Below are 22,939 nucleotides of genomic sequence, written 5' to 3'. Positions count from 1 at the left end.
AATTCCGTACATTTCCATATGATTATGTATATTAATAGGAGTCACAAAGACAGTTCTGTTGTGTTCTACGTCACATGTGCTATCCGTACCATCATTTAGGCCAAACAGATGTATTGCAGATACAACTTTCATATTACAGTTTAAATGGAAAGTAACTTACTGCTTGTGACATTCCATGAAGCTTCTATACCACTGCTGCAGATGTACTAAGCCTTGGAGAGCAATAAGATGGAGAGAGATAAACTACGAACCAATCAGTTTCTGTCATTTTTTCAAAGTCAGCATTTAGGATTGGCTGGTGATTTATCTACAGTATGTCCATTTTATCACTGTTCAAGGCTAAGTATATCTCCCCTGTGTCTCGGCTGTGTTGCAGGATTAAAGATAAAAATAATGTTTGATTTTAATTAACATATTGACTTTGAAATTAGAATACAATCAAAATGAAATCAATAAGTAAGACCGGCCCTTGGGCCTACAGAAGGAGTACATTCAGTGCCTTAAAACCTGTAAAATTAAACAAGATTTAGATTTTTTTTATCCATCTACTCCAAATTTTCTGCTACGTCTACTTTGGGTTTAGCATCGTAACCAACCCAACTAAATAGAAGGGCCGACTTAATTGACACAATCACCCCAGCTCTATCTACAAATTACCAGAACTTGCAGATGATATGGCTGCTGTATCCATTCTGTATACTGTATCTGTAAAGGCATATGCTCCACAAGATAATGCAATGATCAACATACATAGGGCCTGATTCAGCCCAGATGCAGCCCCAAACAACCATATGTTTTTTGAGTGTGCAGCACTGGGGCCCCAGTCACAGTGTACAGTAATTGACAACCTGTTGGCATTTGAGGGGTGAAGAAGGTTATTGCTGAAAACTTGCTGAGTCTTCTGACACAGATTCTGTGACCTCTGAGCTTTGATGAGGGGAATATTCCGAGTAAACTTGGGGCTGCTTAAATGTCCGATGGTTAGCTCAACGCTACCGATGGTGATGATAATCTTCAGATGCATGCAGCTGATTTCAGGCCTATGTGTTGTTTAGAATTATTATAATTAACCATTGTTATACATAAACAAATTAAAGAGAAGGAAGAAATATGTTGGGTATGCAGTAGCGTTCCTTCAAAAATCTTTTGCTTGTAGCTACACATTACTACTCACTTTATCAGAAGTTAATGGTATAATTTATCATTGAGTTTTATCGTACACAAGAGAGTTTTAAAATGTGTTGGACATGGTGAATTGTGCTCCAGCCAATCAGCTCACTACTGTCATTTTTAAAGCAGGTGGCAGTTCAGAGTTGATACATGGGCCCCTTAGTTCTCTATTTATGCATCAAATAAACTGGAACAATTTGGAAAAGTCAGACTGCTGAAACTAACTAAGGCAAGGTGGCCAAAACGTTGATCGCGATCTACCGGTAGCTTGCGGAGCTTTCAGCGGTAGATCGTGTCATTCCTGCAGTAAATCAGCCTATGTAGCCTCTGAAGCAAGGAGAGGCTTCTAAGCATTCCCAGTAATGCAGTACATGGGTTCACTGCTGACATCATGAAGATAGCCACGCACCCGCACAACCATGCATTGCATGTGAAGAGCCTGTTGGTTTATCCAGTCAGCGGTGGAGACGGTACAGGTCAGCGGTGCTGGAAATGGCCAGAGCTGGTGGGAAGCTCCGAGCAGGACCTCACACACAGAGCATGACAGTGTAGCGATGACCATCGTTGCAGTTGCCATGGAGGGTTGCCAAAGATGACAATACTGCAGCCATCCATCTATAGTCATAAACTATGTGATGGATAACCACCGATAGTTTTAGCTATCAATGGTCATCCGTTATCTTTGACTGAATGGGCCATGGAACAATCAGAATGCGGGCGGGGCTTCTGGGTGTCAGGGGCAGAGCTAAGCTTTGTGTCCCGGCAAAAAAAGAAGAAACATTGGTTCTCCAGTGCCATCGATGTAGGGAAACCATTTGGTTTTCCCACATCGATAGCAACATTATTTAACATCAGCCATAAACCATCAATGATTTCAAATCATCGATGGTCGGTGGCCTTCCATATGACAGAGGGGATCAGGTTAAAAGTCTACCTGCTCATGTAAGTGTTTATACCTGGTAGAGTGGGAGGGGGAAGGTCGTCACTGCATAATGGGGGTTTATTCGCACATGGAGTATTTCAATTGGGCAGGCTGTTATGCACTTGGAGGGGGAGGGGCTAGGGGGTCTCTGCATTGGATGGGGTAATCTGTCCAGGAGGAAATCTCCCCCGGGGGGGGGGGGATTCACATGGGGGGCTGTTCTGTCCTGTGAGGGATGGAATTCTGCACGGGGGGAATTGCATGGGTGGCGGATTGCACTGGAAGGGGAATATTTTGCACAGGGGGAGAGGCCAGAAAATCACCAGCGAGTAAGTGTACAAAACGTAGATCCTGGGTTACAAAAGTCTGGCCACCTCTGGTCTAAGGGATCTATTTAGCAGGTCTTGGAGAGATATTCAGTGGAGATAACTAAACCACCAGCCAATTAATGCCAGGAGATAATTGGCTTTAACTTTACCCCCATTTACTTCATCTCTTCCCAAGACTTAGTAGCTAAACCCCTTAGATGTATTATTTTGAACTGTCACTGTATCCAAGAGTACTATAGTCCCTTCTACTCAGGTTTATAACATGCAGGGGCGGATTGCGAATTCATAGTGGCCCTGGAAACATTTTTAGAAGCGGCCTCACATGGGTGGCACCAAATGAAATGTAGGTGGGACAAACACTAAAATAGGCGGGATTAATCCATCAGTATACCTGTGCGGGAAGCCATTGGTTTCAATACAGTTAGCAGTCAAACCACAAATCTCCACACCTCCCTCCCTGAACACAGATCCTCAAACCTCCATCAATTACCATAATCCCCCCGAATATCACAAATATATCCTTTACTGGTACAGTCAGATTGTTTCTTTTAGTGTAATGGGGTGTACACACCTTTAGAGAGATTGTACCTGTTAGAGCAAATGACTACTCCGTGCCACTATCCTTCAGTGGTGACACAAAATAGAGGATCTCTATGTGATCCGTAATTAGGAGCCGATCCAGACTCGGCCTGTGTCTGATGGTGGTTGGTTTGCGCATGTGCATGCACAAATATTCGCATGCGCAAATCCCAGCAGGGAATGCCGAGCTGTTCACTCCGGACAGGAAGGTCCAGTGGTGGGCAGGGAACGGCGGGTGGGTTGCTGAGGTCACATGACGTCAGCACCTGCTACCTTTTCGGCTATCTCCTTCTAGGTTAAAAATAAGTATAGACTTAATTTTATCCTCAAACTGAGAAAAAAAAGAATTCGATAGTCAGCTAGCGAGGTGATGCAGTTGGTGGGGGGAGGGCGTACGTTATTTACCTGTTGGCAAGGTTTCCAGTATACGCATCCTAGTGACCAGGTCTGAGCCAGACCCTAGGTTCTCTAAATACATTCATATATTATGGCGTGTGAGCAGGGCCGGACTGGCCACCTGGCACTTCTGGGAAATGCCAGAGGGGCCGATGGCCAGGTGGAATGATTTTTTCTTGTAAGCGGAGGGTCGGTGCGCAGAGAGAGCCGCTGGACGCGCGGCGGGTCCTATGGCTCTCACTGTGTGCCGTTGAGGTCCAGGAGAAATGGGGGCCTCACACATCACTATCACCCTCTCTCCTGCAAGCCGGGAGAGGTAGCACATGCATTACGTGGTGCATGTGTGCGCGCACGCATGCACTGCATGTGAGTATGCTACACCCTTTAACCAGACAGATAACCATCTATTGCTTCAAAGGTTCCACTCCATTTAATTGTGTATGTGTAGGTGAGTGTGGTTTTACCTTTCTCTTGTAGAATGTTCCTTGTTGTACAGTAATTCTGATGGACATTTTAATAATAATGGAGGAAAAAGAGACATTTCAGTTATTGATATGAAAAGTGACCCATATACCAACAGTCACTGTAACAAGCAATAGTGTAGCCCTGTAGCACGCGGTACACTTATACGTGTCCATGTCAGCCTACATCAACATAGATACCCAAAAACAAAAATCATGTTGACCTTTTCCTTGTGTCAACCTAATGCATGTCAACCTTTTCATGTGTCAACTCACTGTCTGTCGACCAATAGCACTCGACATAAGTACCGTTGACCAAATGACCGTGTACCCAGCAGTACAGAGCCCTCAAATAGGCACTGTCTCAGCAGAATCAGGACGGTTGTAAAGCAGGGCCATAACTACGGCTGAGAGGGTGCTGCTGTCCCAAGGCTGCTCCAGGCAGCTCTGAGCAGTGCTAGAGACCACTGCTTCAGTGCTGCTGCAAAGTCTGGCTTCCGGGTGTATTGAGAGGTTACACTTGCTAGTCAGGAAAGGTCCATACACACCGGGGGATTTGCCCAGTGTGCATGGACAGTGATCATGTTGAAAATGGCTGGACTGTAAATTTTTGCCCCTTTTAAGCGATTTTCCCGGGGATGGATGGCTGTCCATAGCAAGACGCTATGCCCCGCCCGTGTTTTGATTGGCTCACAGGCCAATCAATAAAACACAATGGATGACCATCGATATGTAAAAATATCGATGGTCAGCCATTGCATAGTTTATCACTATCGATGGCCAGTTGCAGAATTGCCATTGATGGCAACCATCGATGGCAACGGCAACGATGGCCATCCCTACGGGGACAAACTCTCTTCTCTCTTGGGGAAGTGATTGGGCAGCCTCCATAGAAACAGGTACTCCCAGGGGTCTGGCTTGCAGGGAGGACAGAGGCTTCTCTAGTGCAGCGGGAGGAGCAATAGGCCAAGCCCCCGTGTCAACCATCCATCAAGGCAGGCCATCTGAGAGGAGGTCCCAGCGAGGAGAAACGGGGATGGCTGCCCCTGCACTTCCGGCAATGGCAGCTCCATCCTCCCTTCTCCCCGTGTCTCTGCAAACCCTCACTCAAGTATAAGCCGAGGGGGTCTTTATCAGCATAAAAAATGTGATGAAAAACCCAGCTTATACTCGAGTATATATTGTATATTAATGTTATGGACCATGAGTTGTGGCAATCATTTCCCAGTCTATACTTGGTTTTGCCTTGTAAATGTTTGCAGCTTTAAAATGAGGGGAACCTCTGTTCCGCACCTCTGGCAGCTCGCAGGCTGTTATATTTAGTCCTAAATGTTCAATTCAGAGCCCCCACGTGTGACTAATAGGCTCAGGAAAGCCCTGCAAACTACCTGACACTTCCCCCCTTTAATTGCTTGGGCAAAGTTCTGCATATAAGTGTGCAACGTGTTTGAACTATTGATGTGTTATTTCCAGGCGTATCGCTAAATAAATAAAACCCTCTTCAAACGTCTCTTATTTTATGGCGTTATGTCTAACAAGTGCTTGGTAAATAATTAATTGTTTTAATATTTACATTTACTTAAATGAATGATAGGATTCTTATTGATTTTGGTTTACTGCCAGATCGGAAACCAGCGAGGCTGCAAGAAGGGCGCGGGCGACCGGCGGCTCATTAGATGTTCATAAACTATGACTATAGGGGCCGAGACAAACAGGAGTTGTGTCTCCACATTTTATTAACCTGGGCAATTATTTTGGTAAATGCAACTGTTGCTAGCTTTGGCCAATTGCCCAGGAAACGGAAATATCTAACGTTACTTACCTGACAATGCAGCAAGATTTGCCTCCATTGCCTAATTCAGACCTGTTCGCTAGGCTGCATATGTTCGCAGGTTAGTGAACATGTAAACGCCGCCCAATTCCGGACTGAACGCCAGCCCTGCAATGCCGCGAATCCCCACTTACACATCCCCTCTCATGCGGCGGAACGGAGGGGAAATCATGCGATCGTTGCTGACCTTCAAATGATTTCAGCAGCCTTCAGTCTGAAAAGTAACTCAATACTTCATATTCAGATGGCCGCAGATCTCAGAATTTGGTTGCTGACATCATGTGACGTCAGCAGGCAATGACACTCCTGTGTTGCCAGGGAAACACCCGGTATTATTATGGGGACGCCCAGAAAATGCTGGGTGTGCCCCTGCTACCGCCCCGAACGAACGGGTATGAAACGGTCTGATTCTTTACCTTGATAAATTGCCCCAGTAGCCCCCATCTTTGGGTTGTACCACCTTCCCTCATTGCTGGAGGTGCTGGGGGCATCTTCTTCTATTGAGACTGGTAGTGTGGCCCTTGGCTGACATAGAGGAACAGCAGCCCCACAGCCAGCCTTCATTTCAATGGCCCCCAATGGCATCAGTGGGGCATTAAAAACACTGGATTAGTGACATGGGGCGAGATGTACTAAGCTTGAAAAGTGATAAAATGGAGAGTGATAAACAACCAGCCAATCAGCTACCACCTGACATTTTTCAAACACAGCCTGTGAGATAACAGGTAGGAGCTGATTGGCTGACTGCTTTTCACTCTCCATTTTATCACTTTTCAAGCTTTAGTACATCTGGCCCATGATGTCACCCACGCTGTACTAAGTTGTTCACTGGCCATTGCCACCCTAGGCAAGAGCCTACGACCACCTAGTGGGAGTGTGAGCACACGTTTTTGTTAAAATACAGTAATTATATGTCTCTCCGCTCTTGTACCTCTATATAACCCAGTACAACTTACTTATACTTCCTTTCCTGTTCTGTCCAGCATTTTGCGAGAACGTTGCAGCCTTTCTTATTCTCGTACTTTTATGATTTCTTATTGCGGCAATACTCAGATCTGCATCAGCCCCATGCTGGATTTCTCCTGCCAGGTTGCTCAATTACAAGAGTTCTAGGTTGGCACGCCCGTTACAACAGATTAGGAACATTTTGAAAACCGTTTTGTGTCGCTTGACATTTGTCTGTGACATTTGCATGCTGGGGCGAGGGAATCTGGCCATCAGTGTTACGAGTCTTATCAAGTTATTTGTATAGCACCTTCATATTCTGCAGCGATTTACAGAGAATATTTCAGTTATTCACATTATCCCCTGCCCCCAGGGGAGCTTACAATCTATTTTCCTTACTACATGTACCTGACACACACATGCAATGTTTTTCAGAAGCCAGTATGTTTTTTGTATTATCAGAGGAAACCAGAGTACCCAGAGGAAACCCATGCAAACACAAAAACATACAAACTCTGCACAGATATGGCCTTGGTGGGAATTATTGAACTCAAAACCTAAACGTAATGTGAGGCAGTGATGCTAAAACCACCACTGAGCTCTGCTCATATGCCCAGCAGAATAAGAAGCGATAGCAGGGACTTGAATATTGTACTGATGGAAGTTTGCACCTCAAACTGTTCTCTAAAAAAACTCCATTCAAATAAAGAGGGTGATTCAGACCAGATTGCTCCTGTCCGAATTCACCCCCGGTCCCGAAGGTCGGAGATTGCGCATGCACATGTGCAAACCCTGGGAGCGTTCGCTAAATGGCGGGTGGGCAGGGGGGCGAATATAATGGACCGCACAGCGTTTTATGGGTGTGTCCACAAAATCAGGGGTGCGCCCATGGAAATGCCGGGCAAACATGGCGTCAGCGCCTGCACCCAATTCAGTGTATAGCAGGTCTCTGAAAAGTAAGTATGGACGTATTTTTTAGAGCGTAGGCAGGAGAAATCGTTAGATGGTGAACGACCATCGAATGGGTTCTGATCCTTGCAGCCGCATGCGAGCGGATAGGATAGCGTACACTCGCATGCTAGTATTGGGATTCATTCACCAGGGTGCCGTGTGTTTGCGGAGGCGATTCTATCGCCAATCGCCACTGCTTGCCATCTGCCGGTGCATGCACACGAGACGCTTGCATGCCCCATTCTGACCGAGCTCGCCGCTCCCCCATACCTGCCCGCACCCCCGCCTAACCCTGCCCATCTCCGCTCCCCGTTGCCATGTGCATGTGAGATGCTCGTGCGCCCCCGCCAGATGCAGCGCCTCTCCGCCAGCGGTTGCCGGCTCAGGGAATCTCGCCTCCATCTGTACCTGCTAGCTAGGTAGCAAATATATGCAGCCTAGTGAGCAGATCTGAATGAGGCCCAAAGATGCAATATCCATTCTTTAGCTGTAACAGAAACCCCATACACTAACCTGGGAGTCACGTCAATTGTATGAGACACAAAACTTTGTAATTAGACTGTATCAAAAACTATATAGACTAATTACAATATGTATTTCAGTTTCCTTTTTTGATCATTTTAATTACCGTTATACACTGCGGTACGCATTATGGTAGTCAGTAATGGCTCTGTTCTTTAGAAAATCCTGATTTTATCTAGATGTCTTCATCCACAGGGGCACTACTGGCTTGTGTCCAGAATCAGATAAAATGCCAAACTACAATACAAGTGACTGTCAGGCAGGATGAATGAAAAGGACCGGAATTGGCAGCTCAGTGTGCGGTAAATACACCTTTCACTTGATACAAATTGCTCACGGGACTATCAATCTCCAAAAGCATGTATTCCACAAATCCTTTGACTCAGTATGCCTTTATATAGGCATTTATAAGTATTGTTCAACAATTAAAACGAATGCAATATATTGTAATTTTAGAAAAATCCATTTAACCCTAACATGTCTGTAAAGGCGTATTTCAAATGTTTATTCATGCTTATGATAAATCTGTTTCTCACCGAGCGACAGGTTATATGTGACCACCACTGCAACAGAACCATGTCATGAATAATAAATAGAGTACAAGTAACTGTCTAGATCCAGAACATCACAAATACTGCGGCCTCATTTTCATTTTTCACTATGATTAATTGTTCATTTATTTACTAGTGCACAGTGCGTTTCAAAGCCCTACACAATGACTATAGGGTAGAAATAACACATTGGGTAATGTCCCATAGCTTAATGATAAGTTAAATGAAGTCAATGAGACCGTATAAAAGCATAAGGTTGTAGAAAGAAAGAATACTGTTATATATCACATGGAAGTCCGAGGGGAATGTATCATGTTAGGGATACAATTGTGTGTTGTGCATGATTAATGACAATACATTACACCTGATGTTATCATCACTACATCATTACTGAGTGCACAATAATGACAATACATTACACCTGATGATGTCATCACTACATCATTACTGAGAGCACATTAATGACAATACATTACACCTGATGATGTCATCACTACATCATTACTGAGTGCACATTAATGACAACACATTACACCTGATGATATCATCACTACATCATTACTGAGAGCACATTAATGACAATACATTACACCTGATGATGTCATCACTACATCATTACTGAGAGCACATTAATGACAATACATTACACCTCATGATGTCATCACTACATCATTACTGAGAGCACATTAATGACAATACCTTACTCCTGATGATATCATCACTACATCATTACTGAGTGTACATTAATGACAATACATTACACCTGATGATATCATCACTACATCATTACTGAGTCTACATTAATGACAATACATTACACCTGATGATGTCATCACTACATCATTACTGAGTGCACATTAATGACAACACATTACACCTGATGATATCATCACTACATCATTACTGAGAGCACATTAATGACAATACATTACACCTGATGATGTCATCACTACATGATGTCATCACTCCATCATTACTGAGTGCACATTAATGACAATTCATTACACCTGATGATGTCATCACTACATCATTACTGAGTGCACATTAATGACAATTCATTACACCTGATGATGTCATCACTACATCATTACTGAGTGCACATTAATGACAATACATTACACCTGATGATGTCATCACTCCATCATTACTGAGTGCACATTAATGACAACACTTTACACCTGATGATATCATCACTACATCATTACTGAGTGCACATTAATGACAACACATTACACCTGATGATATCATCACTACATCATTACTGTGTGCACATTAATGACAATACATTACACCTGATGATATCATCACTACATCATTACTGAGTGCACATTAATGACATCACATTACACCTGATGATATCATCACTACATCATTACTGAGTGCACATTAATGACAATACATTACACCTGATGATATCATCACTACATCATTACTGAGTGCACATTAATGACAATACATTACACCTGATGATATCATCACTACATCATTACTGAGTGCACATTAATGACAATTCATTACACCTGATGATGTCATCACTACATCATTACTGAGAGCACATTAATGACAATTCATTACACCTGATGATGTCATCACTACATCATTACTGAGTGCACATTAATGACAATTCATTACACCTGATGATGTCATCACTACATCATTACTGAGTGCACATTAATGACAATACATTACACCTGATGATGTCATCACTACATCATTACTGAGTGCACATTAATGACAATACATTACACCTGATGATGTCATCACTACATCATTACTGAGTGGCTGCCCCATACACCCTTTCTCGTGGGCCCCTACCACTGTGCTGAAAATGTACCCTGTAATGTCTGCACTGTGATCCATAGGATTGCATGGTTGTGTATGTTATTGTGGTCCAGTCAAACGTGGGTGCAGCTACGTAGTTGCAATTGCGATGCAGCTGATGGCATCGGCATCTGTAGATAGATATTTCTGTAATTAGGCTTGTGGTGTGTTAGGAAATTCCAGGTGCCCCTGAGGGGGCCACATTCAGTGATTTATGGGCATCAAAATAAAACTATATGCCCCTCCCAATCAGTGGACTAGTACATGTGATGTACCAGTATGATGAGTCTTGTGATGTACTACATGTGATATATCTTGTTAGGAGGATGAGTTGTGCAAGTCAGTTATTAGAGGAAAAAACGTTGGGGTTATTTTGGATATAAAATTAAATCAGCTACACGGTTACTGATCTTGGGTAAATGTACATATGTTCTATAGCTAGCCAAGGAGATTGGTAAACTGTAACTTGACAATGGCCATTATTCAGATCTGATCGCAGTACAAATTTGTTCTCAAAATGGGCAAAACCATGTGCACTGCAGGTGGGGCAGATGTAACATGTGCAGAGAGAGTTACGTTTGGGTGGGGTGTGTTGAAACTGAAATCTAAATTGCAGTGTAAAAATAATGACGCAGCCAGGATTTACCCTGCACAGACACAAAATAACTCACACAAATCTAACTCTCTATACATGTTACATCTGCCCCACCTGCAGTGCAGCATGGTTTTGCCCATTTTGAGATCAAATTTGTACTGCGATCAGATCTGAATAAGGACCAATGTGACACTTTGCATAAAATATCAAATACAAACAGTACAAAAGACACAGAAAGCATACCCTTCAACATGACCCATTTCCATTGGGTACAAAATACTCTGCATCTGGACTTCTTCCTTAATTTAGGATTGCCTTCACCTATGCTGGAACACCGTTATCATCTCTGAACTAGTTCAACAGAGGTGACTGCAATTACAGTATCAATTAAGAGGGAAGTCCAGAAACAGCGCATTTTGTACCTAATGGAACGGGTCATGTTGGAGGGTATGAGAAAGTAGAGTGCATACAAAGAATACACTACAGTAGTGAAGATGACTCCGCAGTGTGCTGGCTGATAACTGTGGTGAAATAAATGCTGGATATTGTCTCTCATTCTGATTGACCCACAAAGCTTTGCAGGTTATCTAAACGCCGCCCGCCACCGTGAATCTCACAGCAAGCATGCGTAAACATCCATTCGCAGAATTCTTTCAATGGTCACCAACCATCAAATGATTTCTCTAGCGCTCGCAGATCTCTGGTGTCTTAGATCTGCGGCGCGCAGGAATGGAACAATATAGATCAGGGGTGGCCAGACTTGTCCTCAAGATCTACCAACGGTGCATGTTTTCCAGGCAACCTGTGGATCTGTAGTAGGAATGAATGCAGCAGGTTTGAAAATGTGACCGTTAGTATTGACTACAGCTGTGCACCAGCTAGGTGATCTGGAATACATGGACCGTTGGTAGATCTCGAGGACCGGTTTGGCCATCCCTGATATAGATGGCCAAACCGGTCATCCCGAAGATTCCAAAGATGAAGTCGAAAAAGCAATGGTGGGGGCCGTGATAATGTGACTTTCCTGGGAATATGTTAAGCCCCATACACACTAGAGGATGCAATATTGTCTAGTGTGTGTACACCCAACATCTTTAATGATGCGCTCTCCCGCACTTCGGTAATGATGATTGATGTCTGCTGACATGCAGGTCAATTTGGCTATATAGCCAAAGGACCTGCATGTTTAGCGGGTCCCGGTGACGTCACTGAAGGACATCAGTGGCCAGTATCGTTCGATGTGTATGCACACACTGAGAAATCCAGAGTGGTAATTGGTAAAGCAGGAATTGATGCGGAGGAGAACTTCTATTGATTATAAATCTAACTTAAGTTATAAAAATGGGGCAATATGTAATAGCCTGTATGGTGCAGACTGTTTGGGAATTTCTGCAAATTTGCACATATTTTTAAAGCGGAAATCATTTACAAGACAAAGCCAGATTGATTTTGCCTTGTAAATAATTGCCATTTTAAAAATACGCACAATTCCCAAACAGCCTGCACCTTACAGGTTATTACACATTTCCCCATTTTTCTAACTTACTGTAAATTAGATTTATAATCAATAGAAGCTCTCCTCTGCATCAATTCCTGCTTTACCACTTTACCTTTATTCTCACACAGTAAAGAAGATGGAGTTGAGTTTTAGAACATTATGATATGCTCTATTTTTCCTTCTTACAGTGCAGTAACAGTTACTAAATGAAGTATATCCTCCATTATTCCATTATTTCACACAGCAAGCATCAGGGGAGCACTGGGAGCAAAAGATGGCTTCCAGGCACATTGGCATTTCGTGCTGTAGGTGCTTCTCCAGAGAATTCACATAAGCTATGCAAGGATCTTCTCCTACCTTCCCTCTGGAATTCTGCTGCTAGCACCATCCTCACCCTCCAGCCATCCCACTTTGTGCTCCTCCTACCTCACTGCAGACATGGAAGTCCATTCCCTCTTCCTATCCACTCCCCTCCCCCTTCTACTTGCCCCATCCCTTCTCACCTTCTCTGCTCCCTCTCCTCCATAGCGTACTCTCAACTTTCTCACCTCTTCAACCTAGGATTCTCAGCCGGCATCATTCCCTCACCATTCAAACATGCTCATTTCTTAACTATTATGAAAAAAACAAATTACCTTTCCTCACCCCCTAGCTATCACCTACTCTCTCTTCTCTCATTCACCCTAAACTAGTCAAGAAGCTGATATACAGCCATCTCGCCTTTCTTAGAACTCCTTTCTCAATACTCTTCAGTCTGGCTTTCCCCATTCCATTCAACTGATTCTGCCCTGGTAAAATTTACCATTGACCTGCTTTCAGCAAAGTTCAGGGGTCACGTTTCACTGCTTGTACATCTCTTCACTGAGTGTGGTCATAAGCTTCTTTGGCCATCATTCCCACCTCTATGCTGATGACATACAACTATACCTCTCCTCTCTTTACCTCTCACCCTCTGTCCTCTCTTAGGTATCCAGCTGCCTCTCTGCAAGCTCAACATGGAAAGAAAAACTAACTTATCATCTTCCTCCATTCAGAGCCCCCCAATAGCTCCTTGACTGTTGACCATCATCTTCTTCATTCCCTAGCTAAGCTGCTTGGGTGTCACACTTAACTACTCACTCCCCTAACATCCAATCCCTGGCTCAATCCTGTCTGTTCTAGCTATGCAACATCATTGTATAAGGCTGTTTCTCTCCGTGAGTGTGACTAAATTTAGGTAATTTCACAGCTTGACTACTGCAAAAGTCTACTCATTGGCCTCCCGCAATACTAGCTCACTGCCTTCCAGTATGACCTCAATTCTGCAGATAGACTTATCTTCTTTTCCCACAGCTCAGTTTCCCTTACAGAATTATCCTCAAACTCCTTACCCTCACATACGAGGCCCTCTCTAACTCCACATTTCCCTACCACATTTCCCTACATACTCCCTCCTGCTCTCTCTGGTCAGCCAATGACAATCGGCTCTACCATAGTCACTACATCCCATGCGCATATCCAAGATCTTGCCCATTCTGCTCCCCCTTCACTGCAATGAGCTCCCTCTCTTTACTAAACTTTCACCAACCTTGCAAAGCTTCAAATCCTATCTGTTCATCAAAGGGTTCCCTTCTACATCACCTAATACTGATGCGGCTCTTTGTACCCACTGATTCATGTCTTGACCATCATTGCCATGCTCACTTCCTGCTTTCAGGCCTCCTTGCCTGCACCTCATGTCACACGTCTGTCTCCCCCTCCCTTTAGATTGTAAATTCCTTGAACCAGGGCACTTTCCCTGCCTGATCTCACAGATATCTTCAATTTCAGCCCTCTCTTTCTCAGCTATTACTCAGCTATTATCCATAACTGCATGTGTGATCACTTGTAATCATTCATGTCTACCTATGACAACTAGCCTCTGTTAGTACACAGACAACTCCTTTGCTTTCCTACGTCTCAGCTATACTGTGTATTGAGAATTGTGAGAACTTGATACATGTGCTTTGTTTTATTTTTTTTTCTGTTATCATTATGTTTATTTCTGTGTACCCTGTATTGTTCTAATGCATCCCATATGTACGGTGCTGTGAACCACTTGTGGTGCCCCCTCTGCCTTGTGCACTGGACAGCAGTAGTGGTGGCACTTCCCTGTGTCTATTGCTCAGTGTAGATGTCACTACTTGGGACCTATACTAGTTCTGTAACTTCCCAGGAATGCCTCCTGAGGCAGATGTTAGCTCTTTCTCCTCTCACGGTGATATGAGTGGGCAGTAAACAGGCGGTCTGATGCTGTTGGTCCAATTACAAGGATGTTGACAGGCAGAGGCCAAGTAATGAGGAACAACACTTTGAGTGCCAAGTGAACTTGTTGAAATTGGTGTGAAAATTGGCAAGGAAACATTTTTATTCATCATAATGACCTGAAATGTTATAATGTACCTTATATAGGAAATATAAAATCTTTTTTTTACACAACTTTTTTTTATTTGTATTAATATAACAAATGAGAGCGACGCTGGCAGTTTTTGCGGATATTTTGCACATCACTCACAGAGATGTTGGCACTCAAAGGGTTAAAAAAGTGCACAAATTCCTCTCTGTAAATAAATACACTGGAAATGTATGAGATATCCTACCTCATCCAGCTCAGCTCTCAGTTAGGGCTAATTAAATTAAGATGCCCCATTCACTCTCTCAGTTACTGTTTCAGTTTTATTTACTTTAATAAGAGGGAGGTGTTCCAAACTTCGAGAGAGATAACGTGGAAATGCAGCCCAATGCAACCAATCAGCTTTTGCCATTTCATAGACTGCTAGAGAAAAGCTGGCTAGAAGCTACATTTGATCTCTCTCCATGACCGTTCCGACACTTGCATCCATCGGTTTTGACAGCTGCAGGTGTCATTGCCTCATCACCATAGCAGGCAGGGGCTGGCTGGCAACTTTCAGCCTGAGGGGAAACACAAGCAAGTGGCCCACCACCGTCGCCATTGTTTCACCACCCTCCCCTCTAGTATGCAGCAAGGATTAAACAATCATTTTCCCCCAAACACATACACAGGAAATGGGGACAGTGTGCGCCGAAGACGCGTTGCAAAAATGTACACTGTAATGCCTATTACACATAATGCCACACACCGTAATGCCCATTACACATAATGCCACACACCATAATGCCAATTCAACATAATGCCACACACCGTAATGCCCAAACATAATGACACACAATAATGCCCATTACACATAATGCCACACATTGCAATGCCCATTACACATAACGCCACACACCGTAATGCCCATTACACATAATGCCAACACCGTAATGCCATTACACATAATGCCAACAACGTAATGCCCATTAAACATAATTCCACACACTGTAATGTCAATTAAATATAATGCTACACACCATAATGCCCATTACACATAATGCCAACACCGTAATGCCCATTACACATAATGCCACACACCTTAATGCCAATTAAATATAATGGCACACACCGTAATGTCCATTACACATAATGCCAACACCGTAATGCCCATTACACATAATACCAACAATGTAATGCCCATAAAACATAATGCCACATGCCGTAATGCCCATTACACATAATGCCAACACCGCGATGCCCATTAAACATAATAATGCCTATTACATAACATATTATACTAAATAACTGTGGCTTACCTACATGCTCATTGTCAGAGGAATATCGCTCATTGCCAGGGGTTACATACTTCTTGCCAGGGGTTTCATTCTTGTTGCCATGGGGGATTTACATGTTCATTGCCAGGGGGGACGTTACATGCTCGTTGCTAGGGGAAATCAGAGCCGGCCCTAGCCTAAATGATGCCCTAGGCAAGATTTTGGCTGGTGCCCCCTAGCACCGCCACTAGTTCCACCTCTGACACTGCTCCCCTTTCCCAGCACCATCAACCCTCATCATAGCAGTCATCATTTTGGTGCTCCTACCTGCAATATTTTAAATAGAAACAGTGCACACATTTGGTGCGCAGTCCAGTCTTGCTGGGAAGGGGCATGGCCACACAATTTTACCCCAAATTCAAATTATGCCACACAGTAGTGCAACTTTATTCACATTATATCATGTGATAGTGTCCCTTATTCATGTTACATCACATTGTAGTACCACTTTACCTACATTACTCATCACATTATACCCTTAGAAAAAAATCCTGAGAAAATATTGTATTTTAACCACCTCCATGGCCACACTGCAACCCAGCACAAAGCAATGTGTGCTGGGCAGAGGAGAAGAGCTGCAGCTGCTGCTGTCACTTAAGGGGAGGGGGCCCAGGGCCCCCACTGGGCCCTCCCATCAGACTTTGGCCTGGGTAATTTGTACCCCCTACCCCTTTCTCTCGGCACCCCTGATAATACCACACAGTAATGCCCCTTACACATGACACACATTATTTATGTCCTTATAACCATAATGCCCCTTACACATTATGCCAACCTTTACTAATGCCCTTCATACACATGACACACATAATGCCCCTTACACATATGTTGCACATTATTAATGAACTTATACACATGACACACAATGCTTGTTACACATATCGCAAATTATTAATGCATTTATACATGACACACATAATGCCCCTTACACATATGCCGAACACCATTGCATAACCAACCCACCCGCAGACAGCACTCGCACAGCCGCTAATACTGTGACCTCTGCCTCTGCTTGGATTCAGATGTTTCCTCATACAACTTGTCTCAATAGGCCATGCAGCTCCTGGCCAGTTCTGCTAACGTTGGGTACCTTTTTTGCTGAAAATTCGTCTTATTTGCATTGTTATGACCAGCACACACAAGGAGCTTCCAATAATTAAAATGATATGCGGCATGCCTATATTTTGTGTGCGACTGTGGCTGTACCTGCATACGGGATGCTATGTTACATTGATTTCCATGAATACACTATTTCATATGCAGATACAGCCTCACTCACACTCAGAATATAGGCATGCTGCATATCATTTTAATCAGCAGAAGCTGCTGATGCCCCTAGGAATTCCAAATGCCCTAGGCAATTGCCTAGTGTGCCTATGCCTAAGGCCGGCCCTGGGGGAAATTACATGCTTGTTGCTATGGAGTGCTACATGCTCATTGCTGGAGGGAGGGGCATGTAGCACTCCATAGGAGGAGTGCTTGTTGCCAGGGGGAGTGCTATATTTTTTGTCTGGTGGGAGACAGGGTACATGCTCATCGCCAAGGGGTTCCATTTAAATAGCGTGCCAGCGCTACCCGAATCCGCACTTCTGGGTAAAACTGGCTGCGCTGTTCTCTTCTGACAGACACTAGAGGTATGGCAGTACCTATAGTGTCTGTCTCCTCCAAGGCGGTGGCCGTCGCCCAGTGTGTGCGGCTGAACACGGAGGTGGCAGCTTCGGCAGCAGGGGAGAGCTGGCCCAGCCAATACATACCGGCACCGTGTGGCACCCTGCCCCCCGGCCCAGCTCACCCCTGATAGAGGGGAAGCTCTGGGCTGCATAGGAGATCTCATGAAAGAAGCAGGATCTAGTGCATGCTCAGTGGAGCCGCCCGGGATAAGACACAGCAATTCAGTGCTAGGCTGATGCTCTGTGGGGCTTTGGTGGAGACTGCCAGAGGGGAAAGTTTTCACTCCCGCACTTTAGCAAATGAGATGTTTATACATATATGTTTATGTGCTGCATAATACATCTCCCCCACAGTCTGTAACATGGCATGTAGTACACAGTGTATGAGGATAATGATGTTCTGATCATATAACTTCTGATATATAATACAGTGCCAATATCAACTACCGTATCTGTATAAAAATATCAGTCAACTTCATATAACATGATTTTATAATATGTTTAATAAACATTAGTAAACATGTTTTTTTTTTTTAAATTGAAGCAATTAGTGATAATTAGTTAGTTGCACAGTCACTGGCTCTGGCATTTACATTGTTAGTTGGGCTGTTAGAAAAAGGTAGGGGGGGGGTAAAAAGTTAGATTGCTCATATTTACTAAGGGGCAGATTTAGTGTTGAAAGTGATAAAGTGGAAAGTGATAAAGTGCAGCACAATCAGCTCCTACCTGTCATGTTACAGGCTGGATTTGAAAAATAACAAGTGATGGTTGGTTAGTACTTTATCACTCTCCACTTTATCACTTTTCAAGGTTCAGTAAATCTGGCCCTGTGAAGTGAGATGGCAAGTGGACAGATAAATAAGAGGTCCATAATTAAAAATAAACATTATGAGATTTTTTTATAAATAAAATATCTGAAACATTAATGAGTTTCTTAAACATATCTGTGATATAGTTATGTTTTGTCGACATTAGTTATACAGTTTGTCATCATTGTTATTATAATTATTATTAAGACAAGTGGACCACAGCGCCATAACCTACATTAGAACATTATGTAGCCGCCCGCCCCTTCTTCGTCCCAGCATTCGTAAATAAAAGTCAGTACAAACCTTAGTACAGTCCTTATAAACATCACCAAATGATCTTGTTGACCTGCTTAGAAGGGACAAAGGAAATGGACTTATTGAAATGACCCCCATCCACGCTAATGGATGGGTACTCAGACCATGAACCTCTACTAGGCCTCTCTCCAAAGTAGATGGTTATAAATACTGCAATGTTCGTGATTACTCCACTTAAGCAACTTGAATATTTTCCTTAACATTGTCCCATAAGTATACAGTCAGTTGTAAGCAATGCTCTCCATCTTTATTGAAGAACTTTCTTAAATTTAAATCAGTGTGACCTGAAGATGTCTCTTAAAACAATAATATGCACCAAAGATATGTCTTTTAAAATGTGGCAATTACTACATTATCTCTCCCAGACACAACAGCATCAATTATTTTTGGCATGAACGTTTTCCATAGTTCATGGTTAATAAGTTTCCCAACATTTTTAGAAACCTGATATATTCACCTTATTTATCACACACACGTGCAGCTCACTAAGACTTATGGGAAAGTGATCTATGTGATTTCACTTTTTTACTCTGATGGCGTTACAAATTCTAACTGTTTCCACACTAACGTGTTAACTGAAGTGATACGAAAATGTGGAAATTGAAACAAATCAAATTCCGTGAAGGTTGGCCACAACATACATATACATACTCACACACATAAGGTGAACAATAGGTTATTAATTAAAAAAAAATATCAAATTTTCATATATTACATTTTACATTTTTTTGAGCTCTTTCCCATCTTTGCATCAGCAATCACCACTTTTGTCCCTGGGTTACTTTTGGCCTCATATGACTTCTCCTAAATCCATTTTCAAATTATTATCACAACATTATGCTGTGTAACAGCTGACTAAGAATTCCCCTCTTTAAGATTTATTCATGAGAATTAGATTGCAAAAACCGGACGAGCCCCCAACTTTTCGAATTTACATTTATTTATACAGCATGCTGCCATTGTGATGCTGAATAAAGAAATTAAGCTAGCGTACAATTCTTAAAATCATTACTATTTAATCAATACAATAACACATCCTGAGACATTTTCAGGTCACACAGCTCCCCAGTGTTGGATGGCAAAATACAAAACCACTGTGCCCTGGGTGGGGCTGTTACAGTCAATTATGTTCTGTAGACACTCCTATTACTGCTACCTGACACATAATATTGGACATACCTTCTGTCTTTTCTATCTTTGTTTAACTTTGGCACAAAATATTTAGTTCTGGTGAACTTTATACATGTCTTGTGATTTGGAAATGTGTGCAAAGATTATTCTAGAAGGAGCTGAAGATTATGCAACATTACGTAGCACATCCTGTTGTTTTCATAATCTCAGAACATCTGGACTTAATTTAGTTAACCAGAGAAAGACAAGTTACTAAAATGGTTATGAGATGATATTAAAATAAAAATAGAGATATAAAATTAATAGAAATATATATCTTTGACAGTACAGACTGATTTTTATTTGCAAAGGCAGTAGTAATCATTCGATAGGCGGCAATAAATGAATGTTTTCTCCTGCTAGAGGAGGCATGCAAGAGGATGTGTTTCAAACACATCCTCTAGCATGGTACCCAGGGGATTTAGCACAGGGAGTGGGGATTTGGGTGGGCGGCATCTCAGGCACTTGGTAAGCAGCGATGTTTGTAGCTTGCAGCTTATAGCCTGCACTAACCATAGGCTTAACCAGAAAGACTTCAGAGGGGAGATGTAGCACAGTTCAAAATTCAAATTGGGAACCCACAGCAACTGCCATTCCACACTGACTCACTGACAGTTTATGTTACTCCCCTATTTGAATGTTAGTCTGTGCTGCACATCCACCTCTGGAGTCACCATTGGTCCTAGCCCTCCTTCTTGTGCCCAACCATCCTCCCCCATTCTAACGCTAATGTTGGAATATTGCAAAATGCAAGCATTTCACATGTAGACATTGTGGATATGTCAACATTCTGCAAATGTTCACATGTTCAATATCAACAACATCAAAATCATTACTGATACAAGACAGGTTTTGATACTAAGACAAAGGCGAACCCTTTTATGGACAACCTTCACTGTACAATGGCAAAAACAGTGAAGGTTGTCCATAAAAGGGATCGCCTTTGTCTTAGTATCAAAACCTGTCTTGTATCTGTATTATTTAGGAGATCTATGGGTAGTTCTCCGCATACATAGACTGGCTGAACCCTAAGTGTAGCGCTTATTAACCCTTCAAAAATCCCTATATCAAAATCATTACTGTTGACAGTCTAATGTTGACATCCTGATGGTTGACATTTTGAATATGTACATAGCGGGTGATTCTGGTTGGATTGCAAAAGCAGACTACTCCTTTAATAGACATGGGCAGAGAGTTAGATTTGGGTTATTTTGTTTCTGTGCAGAGTAAATACTGTCTGCTTTATTCTTAAACTGCATTTTATAGTACACCCCACCCAAATGTAACTCTCTCTGCACATGTTACATCTACCCCACCTGCAGTGGACATGGTTTTGTCCATTAAAGAAGGAGTTTGTTTTTGCAAACCAACCAGAATCACCCCCATAGGGACTGCATCCCATCTGTAATACATAAATTGATTTAACAATGCTTTAATATTATTATTATTATTATTATTAATAATATTATTAATAATAATATACAGCATGTTAGTATTTTCTTTACTTTTCTAGCTTTACTTGTGCACAGCCAGAGACACATTACTCATACATAGATCCTCACATGCCCTACAAAGATAAAACCTCATGTCTTGCTGGGTATTTTGATTGAGCTTCTGAAAGTGCTTATGAATCAGATGTGAGCAATTGAATCCAAAGACAGATGATTTTGGAGCATTTATTCTCACTATCCAGGGACAAAGGTCCGGATCATGACTTATGAGGGCCCTGGACAACACCAACATTAAATTGAAACCATATCTCAAAGTGCCACCCATATGCTACATAATGCCACCCCCCCTATATGCCCCCAGTACGCTATCAATATTGCCCCACAATGCCCCCCTTTATGGTATGAGTACTTTTCTCACCTCCCATGGTCCACTCCTTTTGAATGCTCTTGGCTTTGTGATCAACTTCTGCAGGCGCAGCACAGAGTTTCTGAGTGCTCTCATCAGCACCATGTAAGATGGGTCAAGTGATGCTGATGAGAGTACTACAGAACAGCTCTGCATTGCATATACTGTATGCAGATCACAGAGGTGTGGCAAGCCCTGTCCTCTGGCACCATTTCTTGTAGAATCATAGGGTCACATTGGCCTTGTGTGGGAGCCCTCTGTGAGGATGGGACCCCGAAGGCCCCCTTTAAACTGGTCTTGCAGGGACTATCCTACTCAGGGAAGTTTAGTCTAGTTTTATCATTGGTTGAAATTCCTCTCCAGGCAACCAGTAAACTTATGTCTGTAACGTACCTCTAGATAATAATTTTGATATGCAACTCAAATTTCCAAATATATTATTTGCTTATAGCTTATAAAAGATGGAAAACAATAATTGGTACAAGGGACTGTATCACTATGTTATTCGCAATAAGTTGCAAAAGATTATTTATTAATAAATCATGAGAAACAGAAACAATTCCAAATTGCGGGCTATGAACTCTTGTTTACAGTGATGTTTCTATACTTGATTTTTAACATTGAATATAGAACAACAGAACACAGAGAATCATAAGTTTGCCAGCAAATGTTTGTATAACAATGTCACGCATGCACAGTATTTATTCTGATTATTTACTGTCTCTAGGAAAGTAACAGGAGTAGATACAGATGGGTTTGCTCTTGGCGTTGCCGCCAGAACACCAACCGCAGGTTTCTGATGAATGGGGATCTGGCGTACAAAGCGGGACATGGATACGTCTCACACGCTCGCGCATCCA

General features: G+C 42.7%; 1 protein-coding gene across 3 annotated transcripts in view; it reads left to right on the top strand.

Annotated features, from left to right (window-relative positions):
* CACNG8 (calcium voltage-gated channel auxiliary subunit gamma 8) overlaps window positions 1-22,939 on the top strand; it is a 212,108-nt gene that overhangs the window by 114,426 nt on the left and 74,743 nt on the right. Inside the window, exon 2 of one of the 3 annotated variants that reach the window (XM_083162590.1) lies at window positions 8,302-8,408. The exons of the other annotated variants lie outside the window; for them this stretch is intronic. The gene's annotated coding sequence lies outside the window, so the exon portion shown is untranslated. The remainder of the gene's footprint in view (window positions 1-8,301; window positions 8,409-22,939) is intronic. 3 annotated transcript variants of the gene reach the window in all.

The sequence above is a fragment of the Crinia signifera genome, chromosome 19 (assembly GCF_055691185.1).
Source record: "Crinia signifera chromosome 19, ASM5569118v1, whole genome shotgun sequence".
NCBI lineage: Eukaryota > Metazoa > Chordata > Amphibia > Anura > Myobatrachidae > Crinia > Crinia signifera.
The sequence above is the reverse complement of the archived record's forward strand: the minus strand, read 5'-3'. Positions and strand labels throughout refer to the sequence as shown.